This window comes from Pelodiscus sinensis, chromosome 3, assembly GCF_049634645.1.
Source record: "Pelodiscus sinensis isolate JC-2024 chromosome 3, ASM4963464v1, whole genome shotgun sequence".
Classification (NCBI taxonomy): domain Eukaryota; kingdom Metazoa; phylum Chordata; order Testudines; family Trionychidae; genus Pelodiscus; species Pelodiscus sinensis.
The window spans coordinates 76,555,445-76,575,406 of record NC_134713.1 but is presented as its reverse complement, the minus strand read 5'-3'; the positions used below and the strand labels follow the sequence as shown (position 1 = coordinate 76,575,406).

The 19,962-nt window shown below is 42.8% G+C and overlaps 1 protein-coding gene across 4 annotated transcripts in view; it reads right to left on the bottom strand.

Moving 5' to 3' along the window:
* Positions 1-12,356: 12,356 nt before the first annotated feature.
* SOBP (sine oculis binding protein homolog) overlaps positions 12,357-19,962 on the bottom strand; it is a 145,028-nt gene continuing 137,422 nt past the window's right edge. For all 4 annotated transcript variants that reach the window (XR_012902619.1, XM_006123170.2, XM_006123169.2 and 1 more), the window contains one exon: positions 12,357-14,162. The gene's annotated coding sequence lies outside the window, so the exon portion shown is untranslated. The remainder of the gene's footprint in view (positions 14,163-19,962) is intronic.

Here is a 19,962-nt window from a genome sequence, read left to right as displayed (position 1 = left end):
CTAGAGATTAAAATTCTTATCAACTGGCCCAGTCCTTTGGTGGACCTATGCATATTTATAAACTTTTGAAACATGTTACCTAGGAAATCTAAAGATTGCTTTGTACTTGAAATGGGAAATGTTCTTAGTCAAATAAGCACTGTGCATGAACACTCAGGAGGATTAGGCAAAACAGGATACATGGTCTGATCCGGAGCCCATTGATTTCCAAGGTTTTCCATTGATTTCCAGAGGCACAGGATTGGGTTCATAGTACCATCATAGTTCTTAATCTGCCACAGCCTGCATATGAGATTAGCGGTTTATTCTATGTGTGACAAATCCCAAAGTAAGAGCCAAAGGAAAAACAGTGCAGGAACCATCTTGAAGTTTGGTAGTATTAACAGGTCTGACCCTTCACCTATGTCTATGTTGTAAGGATTCTTTTGCATGGTTAAGTCTGCAGGAGTGTGTATTATTTTTTATAATCTCAGTTTCTAAAATCAGAGTTTCTGGCTGTATTATTTAGTCCCTTACAACACAGTCGGGAGAAATCCAAGGTCTGTGCACAGCAGATGGAAATTTAGCTCTGAAATAAACTATGTACTTCATAATGAAGAACAGTTGAGAAACATGCATCCTGCTTCTCACATAGGGAGTGAGGAATACTGCTTTGGGATCTGGCATCTACTTTAACATCATAAATAACCATACAGAGCAGAAAAAAAAAGTTTCTCCATTGATTTCCATGAGTTAGGCACGTATCTTAGAAACCAGTAAATCACTCAGTTGTTTCCTGACTCCTACAAATAAAAAGGGATGAGTTTAAAATGTGATATATTTTAGTCTAGATCTTTATCTGGTGTTAATCCTTGTAACTCCATCCATTTTTATGGAACTATACTGATTTATGCCAACTGAGAATCTGGCCCACAGGGTGGGGATTTCAAAAGTAATTAAATGACATAGGAGTCCAAACACCATCTTTTTTTTTTTTCCAATAGCATTTGTATTCCTGAATTACTTGAGCCCTTTGGAAAATTCCACCCTTCTTGTGCATCCTGTAATAAGATGCTGTTGTTATTGTTTTTAACTCCTATATTTCATTCATGTCCGGTATTTAAGAAAAGTTGATAAAAAAGAGCACTACAAAGGTACACTGTAAAAATAACCTGTGAAAATAACAGGTGAGAAAGAGAGTGACTAGAACAGTATGCAGATGATCTGGGGACACTGGACATAAATAGACTGGCAAATGGGTTTTTACTGGGGGTAGCCAAGTTAGTCTGTACAGGATAAACTTAAAAAACCAAATGGTCTGGTAGCACTTTATAGACTAACAAAACATGTATCATGAGCTTTTGTGGGCACAGCCCACTTCTTCAGATGACTGGGTTTGACTGAGAATGTGAGCCTTGCCATTTGGCTGACTATGCAGCCTTTCTCCTAGGGAGGATAAGTGGGGGCCACCCCAATCCAGTCCAGGCCATTCAGCTATATATAAGGAAACAAAATGCATATTCCAAGTTTCTCTAGTCTTCATTCTTTCATCAGAATGGGTGTGACTGTGAAGAGGATCAAGGTTCCTACGCAGTGGTCCCTTTTTACCCTTTATTAGCCTCCACAAGACAGACCCACCTGTCCTGCAAAGAAACACAAATGCTCTTAGCGCCAAGCCGCCACCTGTGCGAACAAACAAGGTGTCAGCGAGGAGTCGCCTCCCCCGCGGAAGCCTGGCCGGGCCGCACGTTTTGGGGAAGGCGGGGCAGTCGCTCTTCTCCCGGAGCTGCGCCCTGACAAGCCCACTGCTGACACCTTGTGGCTAAAAGGCAACACTTCTGCCCTTTCGCCGCTCACCGAACAGCGGCGATGACACGCGCGCCAGCCGCGCTCGGGTTTAGAAAGACAAAAGCCAGAGCGCGCTTAATCCCGAGCTCGCGAGGGGCTGCGGGCTGGTTTTGCTGGCGCTCTGTTTGTCTTCCCGGAGGCAGCCCTCGCCACGGGCAAGGTCCTTCGGGCAGCCGCGCGCAAAGCAGCCCCGCTGGGTGGCGCCCCAGTGCCGAAGGCTTTAGTGCAGCTTCTGAGGCAGCCCGGTGGCGGGGGGTGGGGTGGGCCCTTCAGCAGGGGTAGGAACTGAACACACAAAGGCTTTGGGCCTTTTTTAACAAGAAGCCCCCTGTTAACACCAAACATTGGTCCCGTTGGTTTCCAGTTGGAAGAAAGAATTGGTGGTTTGACGCCCTGGGCGGGGCACCACCACCCTTGTCCCAGCAATGGCCAGTATCATGTTGCTCTAGAGCCTGGAGGCTGGATACAGCCCCCAGCTTGCCTGGATTCCCCCCCCCCCCAGCATTAGGGAGCCTGGGCTGGCCCCTGCCATCCCCTAGGGGGGCTGGAGCATACAAAAACTATTTGCCAGGGCTCCCTTAGGCTCTGGTGGGGGGGATGTGGGGAGTGTCTTTCCCCTTCTCAGTGGAGGACCACCTCAGTGAGGGTTTGGTTTTTTCTTTTCTTTTTGTGTTTTGCTTCTCACTTGTGTGTGGCCCCCAACTGATTTTTCTGTGGGTCAGCAGCCTCCAACCCAAAAAAGTCTCTCTCTAGAGAGCAGGGCTCGCCTGGCCTGTGATTTCGAGAGTGGCGCACAAAGGGGCGCTGTAAGAAATGAGCTACTTGAGCTCAAACACAGCTGGGAAGATCATTCACTAGTGAGCAGAGCCTGTTTGTGTAGGGAGCCAGTAATCGATAAATCCCCCTGTGCTGCTGTGTACAGTCTCCGGCTAGATGTTCTGTGTGTTCAAGGCCCCTTTATAAATCCGTTGCTCCTAGGTTGTCAGGTCACGCACTGATTCAACTGTGTTTAGATTGCAAGTTTAATATCTGAGCTGCAAATGTGGTCTTTAATAACACCATTCTCTGTTTCTAAAGGCATCCTAAGGTGTAGCTCTTGATCTATCCACTAGTTACTGCCCTGAGGGAGCCACAAAGAAGCCCATTAAATCCAGATACAGTGAAAAGAAAAGTCTCCATTTTTACCTCTTAAATTATTTTAATTCATAAATGACACAAAGGAAAAACCATTCTGAAAACGAATGTTATCAGCGGTGACACTGATGGCCCATTTGGGGCCATACCGTGCACTTTTGTATACACTGACCACTAATGTCTCCTCCAGTCTTCTTTAAAAGATACTTTAAGGACATTTTAGGCCCATTACCATAGGAATGACTTGGAATTGTGGAAACTGCAGGGATTTAAAGGCATGTTAATCTTAACCCTGAAGAATCTCTGTCACAGGAGATAACATTAGTCTGCTTGTCAAAAGGAAACATGAAATGTGCCATGAAGAAGAACGCTGCATTCTGTACTGGTCCCACCATCTTCTGTTTCTCTGACTTTCCAGAGGGCTGTGAATTCTATTGTCTACTAGAAATATGTCGTAAATAACTAGAAGTATCTTCTCTACTGTGTCACAGTTACAGGATCATTCCTCCTTCCCAGCCATTTAGATTGCAGGTTGTAGTAATGAGAGCAGGCGTTCAGTCCCACTGATCCAGCCAGCGATAAGTGGCAGAACAGCCACATGGCATGCTGGCACACTTAGGGAACATAATGAACTCAGGTGACTGGCAGACTCAAAGGTGAGCTTAGAGAGGGGCCTTATCTGATTGCACTCATGCAGAGTTTCATTAAAGGACTTTGCACACACCAGAATGGTGGGGCATGGGCCAGCATCTTGGCTCTGCAGGCTAATTAGACTCTCAGACCTTCTGCTCCTCTGGAAGCCCCAGCACTGCTGGACAGGACAGTGCTTTGTGTTCCTAGCGTCAAGTGGCCAGGTTCCACATCTGTGGTGCTGGTATTGGGTTGGTCTGTGCAGCTCTCATTTGGCCTGCAAAACGCAAACATCTGCTGGGGTTATGGTCGGCTTGTTGGCAGATTTCAGCGGGGTGGTGACCTGCTGTACTAGGCGATTAGTTCTGGAGGAGCAAATTGGATGCAGTGCGGAGGAGTTTGAGAGAGCAGAAAAATAATTCAGCCAGTGAAAAACTAAACAAAACAAAACATATAAATAGGAAAATGCTGCACTGCCATACTGCAGTCTGGTCTGCTAAATGAGATTAAATCCCACTATTTTCATGCCATTGCACCCACTGTGTGGCATTTCCTGAACATTTCATTTCCTTGCAGGATGGGATATTATCTTCTAATATATGTTGATACCTGAGCAGGTTATTTTATCAATCAAGAGAGACAAACCCCAAATCATTTAAGAGGAAGTAAATTACTCATGCCTACGCCAATAATACTCTTAATTATTTAGTCAGGGAATAGTTTAAGTGATATAAAATTAATTAATACACTGTACAAGAGCTGATGACAATGAAGTCTTTTGCTATTAATGTGGATGTAGTGTGTCTCTCCAGAGAGATGTCACTAACTCAGTAGAGTGAAAAATGAAATGGATCTGATAGGATGCAAATTCTGCTCTTTTCCGTCCCAATGTGAAGCCAAAGCAATTCCACTGACATCACTGTAGTTACTTTGGATTGACACTGATATGAGTGAAAGCAGAATTTTGACCTGATGATGGCCTACATTTTCATGTCCCTGTTATTTTTTAAAAATTCACTTACACTGACCCTGATTTCTCTCTCTCTCTCTCTCTCTCTCTCTGGAGTCAATGGATTTACATCAGGAGAGGGCAGAATCCAGTTATTCGTTGGCAAAATAGTTCTTCCCATGTCAATTCTGTTTCAATGCAATAGTTTGGGCTATAATTTGTAGATGAGAACTACCTCTTTCAGAATTCTGTATACACATTTAGCATGCATATTCCGGACTGCCAAGCAGTAAGTATATAAGAGACTCTGTATGACCCAGTAAATGCAGTGAATTTTAGGCCCAATTGGACCATTCTTTACGGGCAAAACTCTTATTAAAATTAATGTAAGTTTGCCTGACTAAAAACTGCTCGATTTGTTAATTGTTCAATCAGCTGCTTTTGCGCAGCTGCTGAATTCAATTCAAGAAATTGAAAAGTGTTATAGGGAAACCCTTACAATACACAGTGCTTTAAGCAGTAAATATGAAAAGCTACTATTACTGTCCCTCAATCTCCTATAATTTCCCATGAGTGTAGATTGGAAGAGAATCAGCTGTTTAGAACATATTCCCAACCTTTTCAGCTGTACCATTTTTGGATGTCACTCAATGAATTAAATTTGCGAAAACATTTCATGAAATCTTCCTTGAGATTTGCCTTCCTGAAAAATGTTGTGTCAGGCTGGATTATAGCTCAAGTTAACCCAGGTTCTCAGCGACCACTTCTGCCACTAGTGCTATAGCCAGGGGAAGATTTTCAAAGACATGTAGGTTCCCAGGTCTGATGAAATTGGATGGCATTTGAAAGCACCAACTCCCTTAGGCTCATATGAAGATCTCAGCCTGAGCATCTGTTAATGAGCCACACTTGTGAAAAAATCCTATAGCCTTTAATAGGGATAAAACCAGGAAAGTTCTACAAAAATTACTCTGAAAGCTGTAGAATTTAATGGAGAATGAAATCCTGCCTGTTGTTTCTTAGCCACCTATAGCCTTTTTCAGCAGGGAGACAATTTTCGATTAAGTTCTATCTGATGGCAAGCTTATCACTTTCTATTCAATTCTGTGGGACTCTGCTGTAAGGGATGGCAAGTCTGAATGATAATATATGGCAACTGACATAGGGACAATTATCTAATTTATAGTCAGTATGGCAGAAGCCATCAGCAATAGGATAAAATAGTTCTCCATATGGTACTCAGAAGCTTCCAAAAACTGCAGTTATTCCCTCCTGTCCCCCGCATCTCTTGTAACAGAAATCTTTCTAGTGTATATAAAAGAGGGGACTATAGCAAAGGGGTTCATAAGAACTTATTGAAGGGAACAAACTCTTTGATAGTTCTGTATAAATACATAGCATTGATACACAGGATTATGAGTATTAGCTGCATCTTTGTGCTAACAGAGCTCATGTTTTCAAGTACAAGAAAACTCTACAGTTACATTCTGTGGAGGCTTCAGGATAGAGTTTGCCAAATGGAAAAACATTTGGAGGTTTGGAAAAATCTTGCACATAAATTACCAAAGGCACGAAGCGCCTGAAAGATGGATGAAATCAGAAGCCAAGGAAAAGCAGTGTGTATGCCAAAGGGGGGCGGGGGGAGATGCAATGATTTCTTTTAATGACTCTCCTGCAAAATGGAGAGCAAGCTTCCAGGGCATGTCATATTCTCATAAAAGCAGCTTGCTAGATGAGAAATACCTTGTAAGTAGTGAGACCAAACCCCCATTATTCATCCTTTCTGCATGTAGCTCTGCATTGATTATGTTAAGTGCTACCCACTAGTTAAAAACACAGAAACCTCATTGTCTCTGACTGTGGCAAAGGCCAGTTACACACTTGTTATTTTCCTGATTTATGACACCATATAGAAGGAATTGAAAGTGGGCATTTTTTTGAAACTATTAAAACAGAGGCAAATCAGGAAGTTTGTGATAAAGAAAAGCCAGGCTCTTGTCTGACATGTAATCTCTCTTTTGGCTTTAAGTAAAACTGCTCCTTCAGAGCTGTGCCATCAACAGGGTCTGGCTCAAGTTTCACCACTAAATCTTAGTCAACAATCTCTAATCTGGACACTGGGCTCGGGATCCAGGCTCAAGTTGCAGTTGGAAGCAGACAACAGTGGCAAGGGGGTGGAGGGGCAAGGGAGGAAAAAGGCAACCTTTGTCTCACATCTGATTGTCCACGCAGGCCTGAACTGAGGTCGTGTCATTTTTTTTGTCATCAACAAGATAAAAGTTTGTACCACTCTGGCCTTGAAATTGCCTTCTTGACACTTATATTAAGCACAGAAAATATATATGTCCAAAATCAGGGACACAAGTTTGTGGTGCAGGTCAGATTTGGAGTTCTTTTCATCTTTCTGATATGTGATACCCTGCCATAAGCTGCCTGCAGTGGGGTTGCTATGCAGATATACAATTTCTGAAAAGTTACACCAGGAAAACTAAAACCTACTGCTGGATTAGCTTTTCACAAAGAAGTAGGATAAAATGTGTAGCTGATAGACTAAAAAGGTAAATTAAACTTTCATGAAAACAATCTCCCTAAAAAAGGATCAATAAGTATAAAAGTATCTTGTTGCATTCCTGGCCTTTGGACTGATGGCTTAACCCAGCTACTGTATATAATAAAGGAGATACTTTGTGTTTCATGGCAGAAAGTGGGGGACTGAGGGAAATAAAAGCCAACCAAATTTCAGTTCTCTTTTTCATCACTGTTGCTGTCTCCTGAACATTTTAGTTTGAAAAATAAAAACTGGGATAAAAAAATATGTTGTACAAGGCACCAAGCCAAAAATATGCCAGCACTCTCCCTCTTTACCCTGCCCCCAACCTTGTTAGGCCAAAAGCCTTAACAAGAGCTGTTTTCTCTTTGGAAGATCTCTAGGTCCTCCTCTCTCTTCCTAGCCCCTAACACAGAAAATGATTTTACAATTTACATTGTTAAGAACTTCAATTCCCCCCTGCCCCTCTTCTCTGGCTGTCAACCTACAGAAAAGGCCCTGGCCCATCTCCCTTCCTTTCTGACCCTTTTGTGTCAAGCTCCTCTACCTGACCCTGCTTGTAAATCACTCTTTGGACTTGTTCAGGGCTCTGTGGCACTTCTCTTTTGCTCCTGGAGACTGCTCCAGCCAAGCAACTCTCCAAATGCTCTGGCATTCTAAATGACTGGTGTGTGGGTTCATCTTCTCTGCTGGTGGAACATTCCAACATAGAGGAGACAGTTGTTCATTCCTTAAAAAGCTACCTGTACACTAAAAAGAGCATTGTAGCGGGGAAGAGAGGAGCACAAAATCATTTATAATCCATGAATACATATCACTGAGGGGTTTTTTCCAGGGCTCAGACTAATAATAACAATTAGTAGCTAATAATTCTTCACATGAAGCACTTATGGAATACAATTCATTCTCAAAGGTGGGTGACATGGATAAGTTATTTATGCTACCTGAGCCTCACTTGCCATCTTTACACAGTTAAAGTCTTGCTGTGTCTCGGGTAATTATTGCACTTAATTTGTATAAGGTCACACTACTGACTGTGAAGTCATTTTTCATTCGGTGCTCAGACTGAAGACAATGATGTTTTGTCGGCAGAGGCCAGGAAATTAAAGATTGGGAAATTGAGAAGCAGAGATGTGACATGACCTGTCCAAGGTCACACAGCAAGTCAGTGGCAAACCTGTTGTTAAACCCCAGTTCTCATGACTCTGTGTCCAATGTTCTACCCATTGGAAAGCATTGCCTCTCTTTCAGGCCTGACTACCACTGAAGATTTGAAACCCTGCTGTATTACTTCACTGAGTTACTCCCATGTAAAATTGGACTAAACACTGTGATGTATCAAGCGCAGAGATTTTCTATTGACTTTATTATCCAGGCTAGATGCAAAATACCTACAGGCTCAAGAGCACATCCTTATGACAGTGATTATAGCAATTACTCAAAGTTCTGCCTTACTTTGCTACTATTGTATCCTACAACTCTTGTAAGTGGTTGTATTTTAGACCATACCTTTAGAATAATGGATAGTATTATTATTTAAATGTGATTTAGTATATCCTCTTCTTCAGGGTCAAAGTTCTGGAAGCACTCAGAGTAACTTTGCATTTCTCTCACCTATGCCATACACAAGCCAACACAGTTCTATCAATGAGGAGGCACCAATGGCATGTCATAAATGTGTACTTGTTATACCACACTTCAAAATACTCTATCAAGGGACATCTTCCATCTGCTCAGATAAGACAACTTGTAGGGCTGGTGTCTCTTCTGGCTTATATCAGCATAACTCAGATCGATCCAGTTTGAGAGAGTTGCTCCTGTTTTGCACCAGTGCAATTTAGATCTAACTCAAGCCCTCATCATATAGGCTGTATGTTCAGAACAGTGTCTTTGGATGCACAGAACCCAAATGTACTGTCAGATTTGATCAGGATGTGATGGCGCAAATGGCAGCATCAGCAGGGGTGCTGGAACAATTTGTATAGTGAGGGTGCTGAGAGCCATTGGACCAAACTGTAAACCCAATATACAATGCAAACTCCTTCAAACTGGGGGGTGCTGCAGCACCCCTTACACCTATAGTTCCAGTGCCTATGACTGTCAGTTACACCTCTATAAATCCAGAATCACTCTATTTAAAGCAACATTTATCTGAATTTGACCCTTCATTCGCACACAAATAGATTGACATAATTGTTATTAAATGAAGCCTTCTGGTTGTCTCACCCCATATTCTGAGCCCATTTTTTAAAGTACGGCATCAAAGTTTGGGCAACCACTTCCCCAGATGGGCACTCCAAATGGCAGTGAAAAGCCTAATGTGTGTTTGGGCAAGTGTTAAATTGGATGTCTAAACAAGGCCTTGGGAATGAGATATCCTATGTAGATAATTATGCTGGTAAATTTTGCCCTCAGTGACTATTTGAATAAAGCAAATTCCTTTCAAACATTTAGCAAGAGGAAAACTCATGAAATACTTCCATTTGATAGGACATTTTACTTCACAAAAGTTGAGTAAATATTTTTACATTTTTTATTTTGTTCTGAACCTCCCTCCCACCAATCAGCACAGAAGGTAATTAACTGAAGATATTTACAGGACTCTGCCTGTTTTATTATTTGTTTGCTTGTTTGTTTGTTTTGTTGTGCTCAAGAGCAAAATTCTCAACGTCTTCTATGAAAGCAGGAACAAACTTTTATTCAATGAAAGCATATGCTGCTTTCTCACAAAAAATCCCTCGTTAACTTGAGTTGCAGCCTCTCAGAAGAAAGCTGGCTTGGTCATTGTGGCTTATACAGTGTGTAATAAATAATAGTGAGCAAGCATAATGGTGTGCTATTTTGCTTAGATCCCATTAATCACAAAGGAACAAATGTATCCCTTGGTAATTCCACTTATTTTGTTGGGTTTTTACCAGGAATTAATTTGTCCTTTAAAAAAAAAAAAGCCTTTTTTCCCCCTGATATATCAACCTTTGGTTTATAGTTGGTTGAAGTTTCATGTGAACTCAGACACTTCTTCACTGGAGTGCACACAGATGGTAAACAGTGAACCAATCAGACTACCCAAACTCTGGTTCAGAATTTGGGATGTTTGGTAAGTATAATGTAGGCAAATTTTCATAATTCCAAAGTTTTCATGTAGCCAGCATTCAATTTGTATTTCTTTCTGTATCTTTTGGTTATCTTATTATTTTTTAATTATTTTATTTCTGGAAAAAGTAATTACAAAGAAAGAGAGAGAGAGATTGTAATCTTGAAAACGAAAGGGCCTATTGTTTTCAGAAGGGTCGAACTGTGTGCTAACAATCCTGGAGAACTGACAAAAGCAAAATCAATAGACACAGCCATCCTGTTATGGCCAAGTACAAATCATTAAATAATTAAAGATACCGGAAGTTGCTTACTAGGGATGCAAGCTTTGGTGCACAAGTCTTTCAGAGCTGGCATTCACAGGACCTTGCTTGTTCCATGTCTCCAAAAGCAACAGAGCTCACCAGACATTTCAAAGTCATTTAACAGTGAGGAACTGGCATTTGTGAATCCATAGGATAATACTTGAAAGGTGAACACCTCTGTATTTTAGTATTCAGAGCCTAATACTTCGGAATGTTTGTATATATTATAGAGACTTAGGGCTCATCTAGACTACGCTGAAGTTTTGAAAGAGGCTACGCAGAGCTTTCAAAAGTGAAAGTAGTCTGGACGTGGTTTTTTCGGCAACCACCCCTTTTTGAAAAGCAGCGTAAACCTCATTTTTTGAGGAAGAGCAGCTTTTTGAAAAGGGGGGGGTTGCCAAAAAACGTGTCCAGACTACTTTCACTTTTGAAAGCTCCACTTTAGAAAGAGAGATCGGAAAAAGATATGCAAATTCCCAGGGAATTTGCATATCCTCTTTTGAAACTTCAGCGTAATCTAGACATAGCCTTAGATGAGAATTCAGTCTGGAAGACCTTAGACCCGTGTCCTTACAGAAAATGGAAGAAATGAGCTGAGGTCTCAATCCTGCAGTGAACTCAGTATAGTCAGACTTGCACAAAGCTCCATCTAAGTCAGTGATACTCAGACTGAGGCTTGTGAACCACAAGTGGCTCTTTAATGTGTCTCCTGAGGCTCTTTACAGCACATGCTATTAAAACACTGTAATTTAATTATTAACCAATTTGCATGTTTTTACTATATTACTGACCACTTACTAATTTTCACTAGCCATTCCAGAGGTTTTTACTACAGTTGTGTTACCTTGCTCACAAAGAGCTGTTGAACAGTAAATGAATTTAAACTATGGTGGTTCTTTTGGGTAATGTCGATCAGTAATTTGGCTCTTGAACCACTGAAGTCTGAGTATCACTGATTTCAGGCAGTGAGGCTCTGCCCAGTGAAATGGCCCACCCATATGGTGCTCTTTGTAAAATCAGGACCTAAATCAACATTTTGAAGTGCTTCCCAGCTCTACACCCCACCCCTCTATGATCACTATGGAAACTGAGAAATCATCAGAGAGGAAATAGAATGAACATAGATTTCTGTCTGTCTCCAATGGCTGTTTCTTAGGGTACGTCTAGACTACATGCCTCTGTCGCCAGAGGCATGTAGATTAGGCTACCAGACATAGTAAAATGAAGCGGCGATTTAAATAATCGCCGCTTCATTTAAATTTACATGGCTGTAGCGCTGAGCCGACAAACAGTTAATCAGCTGTTTGTCGGCTCAGTGCGATAGTCTGGACGCGCGGGTGGTGACATCAAAGGTATTTGTCGACCACCCAGGTATGCCTCATTCCAGGCATACCTGGGTGGTCGACAAATACCTTTGATGTCGCCACCCGCGCGTCCAGACTATCGCGCTGAGCCGACAAACAGCTGATCAGCTGTTTGTCAGCTCAGCGCTGCAGCCATGTAAATTTAAATGAAGCGGCAATTATTTAAATCGCCGCTTCATTTTCCTATGTCTGGTAGCCTAATCTACATGCCTCTGGTGACAGAGGCATGTAGTCTAGACGTACCCTTAGTTTATATCTAAATTACAAGCTTTTGGGCTGGGGATTGACTTTTAGTTTTGTATTTGTACAGTGCCTGGCTGGTTACTGTTTGTGACTGGGGCTCCCAGGCAGTTACCGTATTACAACTAATAATAAAAATAACACTTGTCAGGGTGTTTTTGGTTTTTAGATTTCAGATTGAATTTTGTTTGATTTGTGATCAGTCAGGGAAAAAAGAACAACTATGTGTGCATAGGAAAAAATAATAAAACAACAGCACATTTAAGTGCATTTTTTGGGTGATTTATTTTCTTTTAATAAATCTGACACCAGTCAGGGAGAGAGACAAGTGCTGTGAGCCTAGAAAGAAAGTGAGCACACTGAAAGTGCTTCATGTTCTTGTTTTCTTGGAGATGTTTCTCTGGCAGTAACTGCTCCTAGGCTCAGGAGATTTTAAAAAAAAAATAATTTTTTTTAAAGCGAGCTTGCTCGCCTGGTGTGTTTTCCAAGCTTTTTCACAGCTCTAATAAATAAGGAGCACCTGTAAAACAGTAGCTTGAGCTGTTAAGTGACTTTGTACAAAGGAAAAAATAGAAATACAGTATATACATAATGTTCATAGTGCACCATCACTACAAGGCTCTGGCATGATTGGCTATGATATCCTGCTCCCAACTCCATTGAGACTAAAAAGGGACAGTGTTTTTGCAAACTGCTTCTTGGTTCCTAATAGCAGCCTTATAGAAGAGGTGTACTCTGAACACTTGAGAGTGAACAATTGCTTTATTCAAGTTAGTAAACAGTTACACTGAATCACAAGGTGATTTTATTTTTTTTTCTTTTTGTATTTGTCAGAATGGGATACTCCACAACTGTCTTACCAATTCAGTGCCAGTATACATGCTCTAGTGTACTTTTGGACTCTTGGCTACAACTGTACAAGTGCACACAAGTTAAATTCTACCCTGTTATCCTCCACCCACTGATTGAGGATCAAATTGCACATTTCTCTTAACCATGACAGGAGAAAGCAAACAGTGAAACAGAATCATGGGGGATCTTTCTCATTTTACCCCTTGTTTTCCTTGGTTTGTCCATACCATTCTAATTATCAGGAAAGGGCTATGCATATGGAGAGATTGTCACACTGGCTTCCTGGAGCACTGAAAACCATCAGGGTTGAAATTTCATCCAAGTCTTTCGTGACGCCCAGCAAATATTCCCCTCAGATTCTTTTACACCTTGAGGGAATTTTGGTCTTTAGTTCAACACTCTTGCTCTGTTCCCAAATGGGGCGCTATTTAGGGGAATTTAAAGAGAAAGCTGAGAAGAATAAACATTTACTGAGTTCTCTTGGCATTCAGGCTCTGAAAAGCCCACAGTATAAACTATTCATGCTGCTTCTTACATCTGTCAAATCAAAAATTAAAAGCCATAAGTGTAACACTGAAAATATGGCATTAAAAAGGATAAAGGTGGCCTTTGTAAAAATAACAAGGAAAGTATATTAGCCAATAAAATATTCTAACTCTTCCTTTAAAAGTGCATCATGGGTCGGACGGAGATGACTCTGAAGTGTTTCTACTCCAGTATAACCCCTTTCCCCCATCAAAATGTGAATAGGTCCAAAACCATACAATGCAAATCACGATTCTTAGTGTAGCAGCAAAACCACAGCAGTTTTTGGAAAAACAAACAAACAAACAAAAGCTCCATATCATTGTCCAGTCTCAAATATCTGAACCTGGAAGTCAGAGAGGGAAAAGTACCTACATTGGTCCGGATGGTTTTTGAAACCAGAGGGAAAAATCCCCCAGCAAGAAACCAAGAGGAAAACATGTTCCTCCAAGGAGAAGAGGAGGTGGCAGTGGGAATGAGGAGCACACTGCGTAGGTCCATCATAGGCTGTCTTCTGAGCCAAAGGCACCCATGGGACTGAGGCTTTCTCCGAGATGAAATGACAGGAAGCTGCTTTAGTTGCTTGACTTTTAGCCACAAGGGGTGGTGAACGGCCCAGCTGGCGTCATTCAGTAAAATAACATGGTTTGCTCTGCTCCCTTTCTCCATGCAAGGTACCCTGTCAGTGAGCAATCCTGTAAAATAGACAAGAGGAGCTGGTCAGAAAGTGTTGGGGACGGTTCGTTGTAGGTAATGTGCACACAAGCATGGGCTTGGGAATACAAGGACAGCTTATGTAAGGACACCGCTTTCACTGCTTCCTCCTCAGGTATGTCTGCCTGATACTACCAGGGCTATGAGCATATGGTGAAGTCAATGAAACTTCCTTTGCAGAAAAATTGGTGGAAGCATATTAGAACAGGGAGGAAATTTGCTTAGAACAAGATGGAGAGAGATACTACAGGTTGTACCTCCCTTAACTGGGACTCTCTAGTCCGGCAACCTCCATGGTTTGGCACGACCATGGATATTCCTGGATCACAGAGCCCAGGAATAGGGAGGTCTGGAGTCAGGGCAGGAGCACGATAGGGGGGAACCAGAGACTCAGCTGGAAGCCCAGTGTCGGGGAGGAGGAGCGGTGGCATGGCGGGGAATTATAGCCCCAGCGGTTGGGGAGCTCTGGCTGCAGTCAGGGAGCTGTGACACCAGGAGTGGCCATGAAGCTCTGGCCCCAGTGTCAGATGGGGCCTGTGGAGTCCCAGTTGCAAAGCCAAGCAGCTGCAGAGCTCCAGCCCTGGCTGCGGAGCTCTGGCCATGCTGCTCTGGCCCCAGCAGCAAAGGAGCCAGCGGCAGCTAGAAACCCCCAGGGAGCTGGGGCAGCAGCGGGGATGGGCTGGAGCCCATGTCCCATGGCAGCATGGGCAACAAGGAGAGAGACCTCCCCTGGTACGGCAAATTCCCTCGTTTGGGATCAGTCAGGTCATGAGGGTGCTGGACAAGGGAGGTCCAAACTGCATCATAATTAATAATGTTTGCCCTCTTCTTTTTAGCCTAGCAGATCAAAGGTGAGTAATAATCTCTTGCAGTTGCCCAGTGCTCTTCACTCATGGATCTCAAAGTACTTTACAAAGATGAATGTAACTTTATCTCCATTGAACAGACAGAAGGACTGAGGAACAGAGGATATTTGATTTGCCCAGGTTCCCACAGTGCTAGGAATAATGGTAGCATTGGGAATAAAGCACATATATCTGCTTGTTTTAACTTCAGCAAAACCTCACAGTTATGAACACCAGTGTTACAAACTGACTGGTCAACCACACTTCTCATTTGGAACCTGAGGTACACACAAATACACTATAGTAAGTAAGCCAAGAAAATAAAGGGGGGGGGGAGATTTGACAAGCTAAGTAACCTGTCTCTATGTCTGTTTCTTTTAAATTAAGATGGTCAAAAACAGCATTGTTTTTCTGCCTAGTAAAATTTCAAAGCTGTATTAACTCACTAGTCAGTTGTAAACTTTTGAAAGAACAACCATAGTGGTCTGTTCGGTAACAAACATTACAGAATTATGAACAACCTTCATTCCTGTAATGGTGAAATTTAACTGTACAACTAGTTACCTCTAAGTATTATCCCTCTTCCCCTTTTTTAAGCTATCATAATTAAAAGAAAAAAACAATTTGGTTGAACACAATGCTTAGCTACAGCAGAGGTGGCCAACCCACGGCTCGCAAGCCGCATGCGGCTCTTCAAAACAAAAAATTGTAGCTCTCCTACCCGCGCCCACAGCTCGTGACTCTTGAAGGAGCAGCGTGGTGAGTGAAAGCAAGGGTTCTGCAAAGAGTTGACCCTTCCCCACCCCTTCTGAAAGAGACAGAGGTGGAGTCGCAGCATCCCATGCAGACTTCAAAATGGCCTCCTTAAAAGGGCAAGCTGTTCTTTTTTTCTTTTTCTTGAACAAACACAGGGGCCGGGGCTTTTGGTTTTTGGTCTCAACAACTTTTTTCCCTCTGCTCTTTGCACTGTATCCACCACTATTTTGGTTCTTCATCTGTAATGGGTTGGCCACTCCTGAGCTACAGCATATTAAAATCACAGGTCATATTATCCTCCCTCTGAGAGACAGAGGGTTTGGGTGTATTCTGCAGCCTAAGAGAAAGAGTGTTAAATTGCCAAACCTTCATTTAGATTCCTAACTAAGAAATGGGGCTTTCTCTTAAACCTTTTTTTTTTTCTCCAGAGTGAAATATTGTGCTTACTGTGGAGAACTAGGCCCAGCAGTGATATCTGAACAACTCGCCTTGGATACCAGTATTAGAGTTTGGTTGTTTATTCATGTAATTAGGCTTACTGGGCACTTGTACTCTAAGCACATTAGGGATTTTTAAAACCCACACCTTAATAAGGAATATTAGAGGAAATTTAACAAATCTGCACCATCCCCAGCCCTGCTTCCATCATACCCTGTGGGGCAGACTTCTTGATGACCCCTCACTCCAGTTCCTATCTCAGTCTTCCCAGAAGAGTGCCTGACTGTGTGTTCTAAAGGTCAGCAACTCTAGGCTCTGATGAACAGGCAGAAGAGAGGGCCCGAGCCCAGGCCCTTCACCAAGAATGCTCTTCTACTAACCAGTAGTTATACTATTATATAAACAGGGCTAGCTTAGCAAATGCAGGGTCCCTTGTAAAGCCATGTGATTGCTCACAGCGGAAAGCCCCACAATGCAGTGTGCAACTTTCTCTCCTGGGCCTAACCCCATCCCATGCAAATACTATGCCAACTGAGGATGAAGTGGATTAATTTCCATGAGAGAAGGATGGAGGCATGGAATAGGGGAGCAACCTGTATATTCAGAAGTTCAGAACTACATTTATGGAAGGAATTAGGGCAGGGCTGGACAAAATATGCCCTGTGGATCAGATCCAACCTGCCAAGCCACCAGATCCAGACTGCAGGCCAGCAGGGAGCCAAAGGCAGGCTCCTTGTCTGCCCCACCCCCGTTCAGAAAACCAGCTTTTGGGCCCTGTTTGTCTTTGAACAGCAGCAAACCTGTGGGAGAGATTTCATGCACTGCACCTGGCCCCAGCACTATTCTATTTAAAGTGCAGCAGGGGAGGTTTAGATTGGACATTAGGAAAACATTCCTAACTGTCAGGGTGGTCAAATATTGGAATAAATTGCCAAGGGAGGTGGTGGAATCTCCCTCTCTGGAGATATTTAAGAACAGGTTGGATAGACATCTGTCAGGGATGGTGTAGACGGAGCTTGATCCTGCCTTGAGGGCGGGGGGCTGGACTCGATGACCTCTCGAGGTCCCTTCCAGTCCTATTATTCTATGATTCTATTGGCCAGGTTCCGGCCAATGGGAACTACCTGTGTGAAGAACAAGCAGCACACAAAGTACTTCTCCTCTCTCCCCTCATGTTTGTAGCTGTTCACAGATGCATGTGGCTCATGTAGCCTGTGTAGGGACATGGAAGGCAGGAAGCCTGCCTGAGAAACCTGATGGCTGGGAGCTTCCCAGGCAAGTCTCCCATCCAGAGCCTACCTCTGGCATCCCAGTCTGTTCTTTCCCCCATCCCTCTGCATCCCTACCACACATAACCCAAATCTTCTGCCCCACCTTCTACACCCATGCACACTCCCAAATCGTGCACTCGAATCCCTGCCCTAGGTCACAACCCAAACCCTGGCATCCCCTCCAAGACCCCGCACCACAGTCCCATGCACCAAGTCACAACCCCCTCCTGTCTTAGGCCACAACCAAAACCCCTGCACCCCAGTCCCCTGCCCCAGGTCACAATCACCTCCTTTGCCCAAACTTTCTCCCAGACCCCACATCCTCTTCTGCATCCCAATACCTTACTCCAAGCTCCCTTCTGTAGCCAGCTTCAATCCCAGACCCCACACCTCCATTAATATAATGGAAGAGTGCAGCCCTTAACCACTTTTCAAATTCTTGGAGAGCTCTCCCCCCACAAATTAGGAGACGAATGGGTCAAGATTACCTATTAAACAGAAGGGCAGGGAGCAGTTATGTACCTCATGGGTGCATCAAACAGGGCGATACCTCTTATTTCCCAAGGGGCTTCAGTTACCATCACAAAGATTGCTAGCTGCTGCTCATTCTCCCGGCAATGTAATATGCATTAAACGTATTAAACCTCACCCTAGCTGTAGTGTCCCCATGACCTGGGCAGCTCCGTTGGCATCATTCTTTGAGCCAGCCCTGAGCATATTTTACAGTTCTTCCATTCTTTGCCATGAGGACAACAGAAAGCTCTGCATGGCACATGAGTGCAGAGACACCGGGTATCAGAGAAATTCACATTGCAGGTAAGAGAACAACATTGCAGGCTGAGGGGGGAAATATTGCCAGTGCACAAACTGAGACTGACAGTATGCTTCAGGATTTCCCTCTAAGGTTTTAGAGAATAGTGGAGTCCAAGCCTTAAGAAATGTGCACCCAAAGCACAGGGACTGAGTTACAAAATTAAGAAAATACACATTAGCTTATTCACCATTATAGTCTTTGAGATGAAGTTACAGGTAGAGAACAGGAAAGGTAGAAAATACAGCTTCTTACATAATACTGTGATCCACGCTAGCAGAGAGAGGCATTTGTCCCTTACAGTGGCCAATCCACATAAGAGATGAATGGATCATCTACTGCCTCTAAGTAATGAAGCTGTATAGCCTTTTACCTCAAGCAGTAAAGGCTCATGCTTTGAGCAGAAAGGTCAGTTACAACAGTGTTTGTGATTATCTTAGACACTAGAGCTGCGAGCTCTGTGTATAAAAAACTACACCCCCTCCCCTCTCTCTCTCTCTCTCTCTCTCTCTATATATATATATATATATATATAAATACCTCTCAGTATTAGCTCTCCTCCACTGTTTTATGCTATCACAATTTAAAAAAAAATAATTTGGCTGACCACAATGTTGAGCTTCAGCATATTAAAGTCACAGGTCATGCCAAATGTATGTATCTTTCCATATCTTCGTGTGTGTGTGTGTTTTATACACAGAATTTGCAGCTCAAATGTTTAAAATATAGATATGAGAGAATGTGTAAACACACTAAAGGAAAACAATTTTGCCATTCTTACTCTTTTCAGTCTCCAACTCCAACCACAGCATCAAATTGTTCAGAAAAAACATGGCGACTGAGCATTAGGTTTAGTTTCAGATGCTCATTGATGTGGGCTGGCAGAGCTTTCCATTTTTAACACAGTACTTAATTCCACCAGGCAATGAACATGAAAGCTGTTGATGCGCCAGAAGATGCCTGGTTCATAAATGGCCCTAGAGCGAAGGCAAGCCCATAATTTTCTCAGGGAGGCTCTGCTGAGGTCATAAACCACAAGAGTGCAGCTGAAGCAGGCATAGGAGCATGTTCAGCCCTGTAAACACTCTAGGGTCATCTGTTATTGGTAATAGTTCTGTGCTTTTTAGCAACTCTTAAAGTAGTTCAAGCTTTACCATTAAAACCTGCCACTTTGGATGGTTAGTGATTTATCTTTCCTCTCCATGAAATTACAGAAAAGACACCACATCACTACAACTGGGGGAAGCAATTTCTGCAGACAGCTATGGCATTTTATTTCAGAGGGGACCTAAATTTGGGAAGAAAGTCAACTGGGCTCAAATTCAAAGTTCCTTACCCAGTCCTTACCACAACAAACTCTCATGAACTTCAAAGGGATTTTTTTCTTATTTGCATCTTGCAAGTTCTGGGTCTTTTGTTAACAATGGTCAGATATGCAGCCCCTTGCAGCTGAAACCTGTATAGACTTTAAAAATCCAAGCAGGGTTGCTTGGGACATCCTCCACTTTATAACTCTGTGTAGCCTAATAAGGGCTAGAGATAATATTGTCCTAAGGTGACTGTGTTATTGAGTTGTCATAAAAACACATTGGAGTTTGTGTGGATAATGCAATAGTTTCTGTCCACTTTATATTTAGCCAAGGGCTTTCTGGAAAAAACT